Genomic DNA, 7,164 nt, shown 5'->3' on the forward strand with positions numbered 1-7,164 from the left:
GTTTTATTCAAAACATATCTTCTATCTGCTTTTAATTGTTATTTATTTTTCCATGTCCATTAAAAAAATTCAAACATTTTTTAACGACATCCTCGCACTAGTGATTTGAAATACAAATAAATGGTTTTTGATAAAAACTTTGAATTTTCCATGACGCTCACAGGCATTTTGTGAGATGGCTACGGGTATGTACTGAAATTACGACATTAAAAGGTGGGGAAAAGAAATGAGGCTATGATTACGAACAGTCTGAAGTCCAAGTCTACACTCAGACTCAGAAAAGCCTTTTTATAAACGAAGAATCATTTTAATCCATATATTATACAAAAATGTATGGCAATAATAGTAAAACATTTAAATAGTAATATATTCCGTCAAATTTAACCACCAATGCTTTGATAGAAGGAAAATTACAATGAAATGAAGTTTTGCCATAATGAGTCTTAAGTCTGAACTCAGAGTTAAGACTGTTCGTTATCATCGCCCAGGGCGCTATCGCCACGGCTATGACACCATCTGCTTAAAAGATTTAAATTTTACAATTATGAGCTATGATTGAAATAAGCAATTTACCCATTCTGTGGAATGGCCCAAATATATATAAATGTAAAAGTACATTCACGGCTCAGTGCATGAAAATCGGACTAAAGTAGTTAATGTTTTGTTTAGAAAATGTATTTGTTTATCAATATATGCAACAGGGTCCTGAAGGCCCTCTGTTGCTCACCTGATCCAATTCAAGTGGGAAATAAGTGTTTTCAGGGCGAGGCCAATTTTGACAGGGGGATGGAATTAGTGTTTTTCAGGGCGATTGAAAATGCAACGACAGGGGTCTTAATTAAAAGAAATTCAGGACTAGTTTTCAATGATACATGTTAAATATTAAATTTGAGGGTATTACAGTTTGAGATCATTTGTAATGCCAGTCTGGTGGTCTGCTACCTTAGAAGGGACAGTGTGTGTATACCACGTGATAAATTACGTCATTTATGCTATGTCGGAAGGCAGCATTTAGCTTAAAATGAACACTTAAATCAAGATAACTATTCTTTTACACCACCATTTTAAATGAAACAAAGGGCAGTCTATGCCGCTTTAAAAGCCCCACATTTGTTTTATTACCGAAGTTTGATAAAGTCATTAGTTTCATCAAACACTTCGACATACCTGTTTCCCAAATCATGTTTTGACAGTGCTCCGTCAGACGGCCGTATTGTGCAAAGGTTTGTCGAAGTGTTTAAAGGAATTAAACTCGCAATCAAACTCTGTTAAAAGCCGAAGGCGGGGCCCCGTAAGCGGCGTAGACTGCGCTTTGTTTCATTTAAAATGGTGAAGAAATAGAGAAGTTATCTTTGTTTAAAGTCTTTTTTCAAATCAAAATATTGACTTCCGAAGTAGCATTTATGACGCAATTTATCACGTGGTATACACACACTGAGGGATGCGTACTTGTCTGTGTTTGTACATTTTATTTTCTGTTCTTGTTATGGTTTGAGTATAAACATGAAAATTGTTTCTTTTAATTCAGAAAGTATTTTAGCAGTGAGTGTGATTAAAACACTTGTTCTACATGAAAATGCACGAAACATTGAAAAGTTATAATACATGCTTCTGACTACATCATGGAAGGACTTTTTTATTAAATTACAGAGTATATTTTCAATAAATTTGCATATAATCATGAGGTATGGAAACAAAACATTTATACCTGCTGGAATTAAAAAATACATTACTTAGATCCTTCCTAGTGATCAAGTTTTTTTTTAATATCACGGATGACCCTGTTGCAAACCTTACGTTGCTGTAATAAGTACATTCTGACCGGGTTTCATATAGATAAAGTAGAAAATATGGCCTCAACAGTGTTTTAACAATGTTTTCTATGAATTGACTTCGTGACCTAGTTTTTGAACTCGGGTTACCCAGTTTCAAACTTGACATAGACTTCATAAACACAAACATTCTGACATAGTTTCATGATGATCAAAGAGAGAATGTAACCTCTACAGTGGATACAAAGTTTTTCTATAAATTGACCTAGTGGCCCGGTTTTTGACCTCTGATTACCCAGTTTCAAACTCTACCTAAAGATCACCAAAAATAACATTCTGATCAAGTTCCATGAACATATGGTCATAAATGTGGCCTCTAGAGTGTTAACATCCTTTTCCTATTATTTGACTTGGTGACCTTATTTTTGACCGCACATGACCCTGATTCGAACTTGGCCTTGAGGTAATCAGTATAAACATTCTATCTAAGTTTCATAAAGATACAGTCATAAATGTGACCTCTAGAGTGTTAACAAGCTTTTCCTTCAATTTGACCAAGTGACCTAGTTTTTGACCGCACATGACCCAGATTCGAAATTGACCTAGAAATCATAAATATTAACATTCTGACTAAGTTTCCTGAAGATACAGTCATAAGTGTGACTCCATAGTGTTAACAAGTTTTTCCTTTAATTTGACCTGGTGGCCTAGTTTTTAACCCAAGATGACCCAATATCAAACTCGTCCAAGACTTTATTAAGGGTAACATTCTGACCAAGTTTCATTAAGAGTGTGCCAAAATCGGGACCTCTAGAGTGTTAACAGTCAAATTGTTGACAACGGACGACTACGACGGACGACGGACACAGGGCGATCACAATAGCTCACATTGAGCACTTCGTACACACATGTCTGTTGCATGTAGTAGCAAAAATGTAAAACTAAATGCAGTTATGTTTTTTATTAAGTTATCTTCAACAGTCACAACAACATACGAATTTTTAAAAAGGTTTAATACGTACATGCAAACGGAACACGACTTGTTATCACAAAAACAATAAAATTATCAGCTTAAACGGAGACGGATTTTTTTCATTATCATATACGTATTTATCAGTTATCCTACAGTTGTACAAACAACACACCACCAACAAACCACAGCACAACAACATTGCCCAGACACAAATGTACAAACAACACACCACAAACAAACCACAGTACAACAACATTGCCCAGACACAAATGTACAAACAACACACCACAAACAAACCACAACACAACAACATTGCCCAGACACAAAGAAAGTAAAAGATGGTATTTCGTATCAATGAAGCGGAATATAAATGAGTATTGTCTTAACGTATACATAATGTCAAACGGCATAATTACGATAAGAACATAACAAAGAGAGACAATACTGCTTGAGGCAATTGCTTCAAAATCGTTGTACAGTACCACTCGGTTCAATCGGCGAAAGTTTAATGTCTATCATTTTGGCATTTTGGATACTAATCATTATTATTAGAAAAAAAGCAGCTTGGAGCCCTTGCGTAAGTGGAAATATGTTGGACTTGTATAAGTGAGTATTAATTGACGGTATTAAAGACGATTAAGTTAAATTAAACGTGTTCATCTCGTATTACAGGCGCAGTTTGATTTCTGCCACGACTGTGTGCTGGAATATCTCAAGGCATCGAAAGCAGATCGGGACACAAGGAAGAAATGAACTATGTATCAGTGACGTTGCAATTTGAGCATCAACTATCAGCTGACTATGTGTACCAGATTGAAAATAACATTGTAATGTTCATTGTATTATTAATCTGTATTTTGATTTTATTGTAAACTAATGACGCTTTTTTGTATGCAATCATTTATATAGCGTTTTTTACCGTTTTCAATAACATACGGATATCTGTACAGAGACGCCTTTCTGACGTCCCATATCACGCCGAGTTCGGTGTATAAACACGTATACGTCCTGTCCACGTGATACAAGCCGTGAGAAAAGCGTCCTTTCGAAAGATGCCTTTATTTTGATTGTTCGTAGTTTTACCCTCCCGGAAAGGAATTCATAATTTAGTGGATATCTATAAAACATGACATCAATCAATCGTAACAACTCGGCCGTTTCCGGTAGGCTTCGAGATAGTGTCCGAGTTGTTACGATTGAACCTCAATAAACAAGCGTATCTACGGAATCAGAAAAAGACAGTACCGTTTTCAGCTGTGTTCACTGTTGGATAGGGAAGTGGGAAATGATATAAATGGTATAAAGGGCATACATTAAAAGATTGTCACATGTTATACTTGTCTATATTTAGTAAAACCGTGTTTAATTTAAGTTGTATACATGTGAGGCCTTAAATGTATATCATATTTGAACTTGAAATATTGAGCAATGGACACTAAAACATTTGATGAATGCTATATGTATGTATTTTATTTATTGACGGTAACACACAATGCCATTAGACTTATTTACAATATGGCCGACATCAAACAGAACAATAGCAACGCAAAGAGAAAAACAAAACACGCGCGCGCGCGCACACATACACACACGCGCACACGCACACATACACATACGCCCGCACACACACACACAGACGCGCGCACACACACACACACAACACATACGCACACGCGCACAGGAACACACACCCACACACACACGCACACACACACAACACATACGCACACGCGCACAGACACACACGCCCACACACACACGCACACACACACAACACATACACACACGCACAGACACACACGCCCACGCGCACAGACACAAAACACACACGCACACGCACACACAAGAAAAATTTTTTATCGTATATAATCTTATATATAGTTTTTACATGTTTGTATTCCTAAAGGAATTTAATCATGGTATATAATCTTACATATAGTTTGACATGTATGTATTCCTATACAATATAATGCTTTTGTTGTACCAAAAATCGTAAATAAATTAATATTGTTAATACCAACTTTAGTTCGATCTCGACCACTAATGCACTCCTTAATAAAAAGTGAGTCAATTTAGAGTTGCCTTAGCAGGGTGACCTAGTGATATAGCTACTTATTAAACTGCTGAACGCAGAAGTTTCTTGTGAAAGGCATGTACATGTAGTGAATGAGGTAAAGTTTAAGGCTGTAATGCGAAAGATTTTGAGTTTTATTCAAAACATATCTTCTATCTGCTTTTAATTGTTATTTATTTTTCCATGTCCATTAAAAAAATTCAAACATTTTTTAACGACATCCTCGCACTAGTGATTTGAAATACAAATAAATGGTTTTTGATAAAAACTTTGAATTTTCCATGACGCTCACAGGCATTTTGTGAGATGGCTACGGGTATGTACTGAAATTACGACATTAAAAGGTGGGGAAAAGAAATGAGGCTATGATTACGAACAGTCTGAAGTCCAAGTCTACACTCAGACTCAGAAAAGCCTTTTTATAAACGAAGAATCATTTTAATCCATATATTATACAAAAATGTATGGCAATAATAGTAAAACATTTAAATAGTAATATATTCCGTCAAATTTAACCACCAATGCTTTGATAGAAGGAAAATTACAATGAAATGAAGTTTTGCCATAATGAGTCTTAAGTCTGAACTCAGAGTTAAGACTGTTCGTTATCATCGCCCAGGGCGCTATCGCCACGGCTATGACACCATCTGCTTAAAAGATTTAAATTTTACAATTATGAGCTATGATTGAAATAAGCAATTTACCCATTCTGTGGAATGGCCCAAATATATATAAATGTAAAAGTACATTCACGGCTCAGTGCATGAAAATCGGACTAAAGTAGTTAATGTTTTGTTTAGAAAATGTATTTGTTTATCAATATATGCAACAGGGTCCTGAAGGCCCTCTGTTGCTCACCTGATCCAATTCAAGTGGGAAATAAGTGTTTTCAGGGCGAGGCCAATTTTGACAGGGGGATGGAATTAGTGTTTTTCAGGGCGATTGAAAATGCAACGACAGGGGTCTTAATTAAAAGAAATTCAGGACTAGTTTTCAATGATACATGTTAAATATTAAATTTGAGGGTATTACAGTTTGAGATCATTTGTAATGCCAGTCTGGTGGTCTGCTACCTTAGAAGGGACAGTGTGTGTATACCACGTGATAAATTACGTCATTTATGCTATGTCGGAAGGCAGCATTTAGCTTAAAATGAACACTTAAATCAAGATAACTATTCTTTTACACCACCATTTTAAATGAAACAAAGGGCAGTCTATGCCGCTTTAAAAGCCCCACATTTGTTTTATTACCGAAGTTTGATAAAGTCATTAGTTTCATCAAACACTTCGACATACCTGTTTCCCAAATCATGTTTTGACAGTGCTCCGTCAGACGGCCGTATTGTGCAAAGGTTTGTCGAAGTGTTTAAAGGAATTAAACTCGCAATCAAACTCTGTTAAAAGCCGAAGGCGGGGCCCCGTAAGCGGCGTAGACTGCGCTTTGTTTCATTTAAAATGGTGAAGAAATAGAGAAGTTATCTTTGTTTAAAGTCTTTTTTCAAATCAAAATATTGACTTCCGAAGTAGCATTTATGACGCAATTTATCACGTGGTATACACACACTGAGGGATGCGTACTTGTCTGTGTTTGTACATTTTATTTTCTGTTCTTGTTATGGTTTGAGTATAAACATGAAAATTGTTTCTTTTAATTCAGAAAGTATTTTAGCAGTGAGTGTGATTAAAACACTTGTTCTACATGAAAATGCACGAAACATTGAAAAGTTATAATACATGCTTCTGACTACATCATGGAAGGACTTTTTTATTAAATTACAGAGTATATTTTCAATAAATTTGCATATAATCATGAGGTATGGAAACAAAACATTTATACCTGCTGGAATTAAAAAATACATTACTTAGATCCTTCCTAGTGATCAAGTTTTTTTTTAATATCACGGATGACCCTGTTGCAAACCTTACGTTGCTGTAATAAGTACATTCTGACCGGGTTTCATATAGATAAAGTAGAAAATATGGCCTCAACAGTGTTTTAACAATGTTTTCTATGAATTGACTTCGTGACCTAGTTTTTGAACTCGGGTTACCCAGTTTCAAACTTGACATAGACTTCATAAACACAAACATTCTGACATAGTTTCATGATGATCAAAGAGAGAATGTAACCTCTACAGTGGATACAAAGTTTTTCTATAAATTGACCTAGTGGCCCGGTTTTTGACCTCTGATTACCCAGTTTCAAACTCTACCTAAAGATCACCAAAAATAACATTCTGATCAAGTTCCATGAACATATGGTCATAAATGTGGCCTCTAGAGTGTTAACATCCTTTTCCTATTATTTGACTTGGTGACCTTATTTTTGACCGCACATGACCC

The sequence above is a fragment of the Mya arenaria genome, chromosome 10 (assembly GCF_026914265.1).
Source record: "Mya arenaria isolate MELC-2E11 chromosome 10, ASM2691426v1".
Lineage (NCBI taxonomy): Eukaryota > Metazoa > Mollusca > Bivalvia > Myida > Myidae > Mya > Mya arenaria.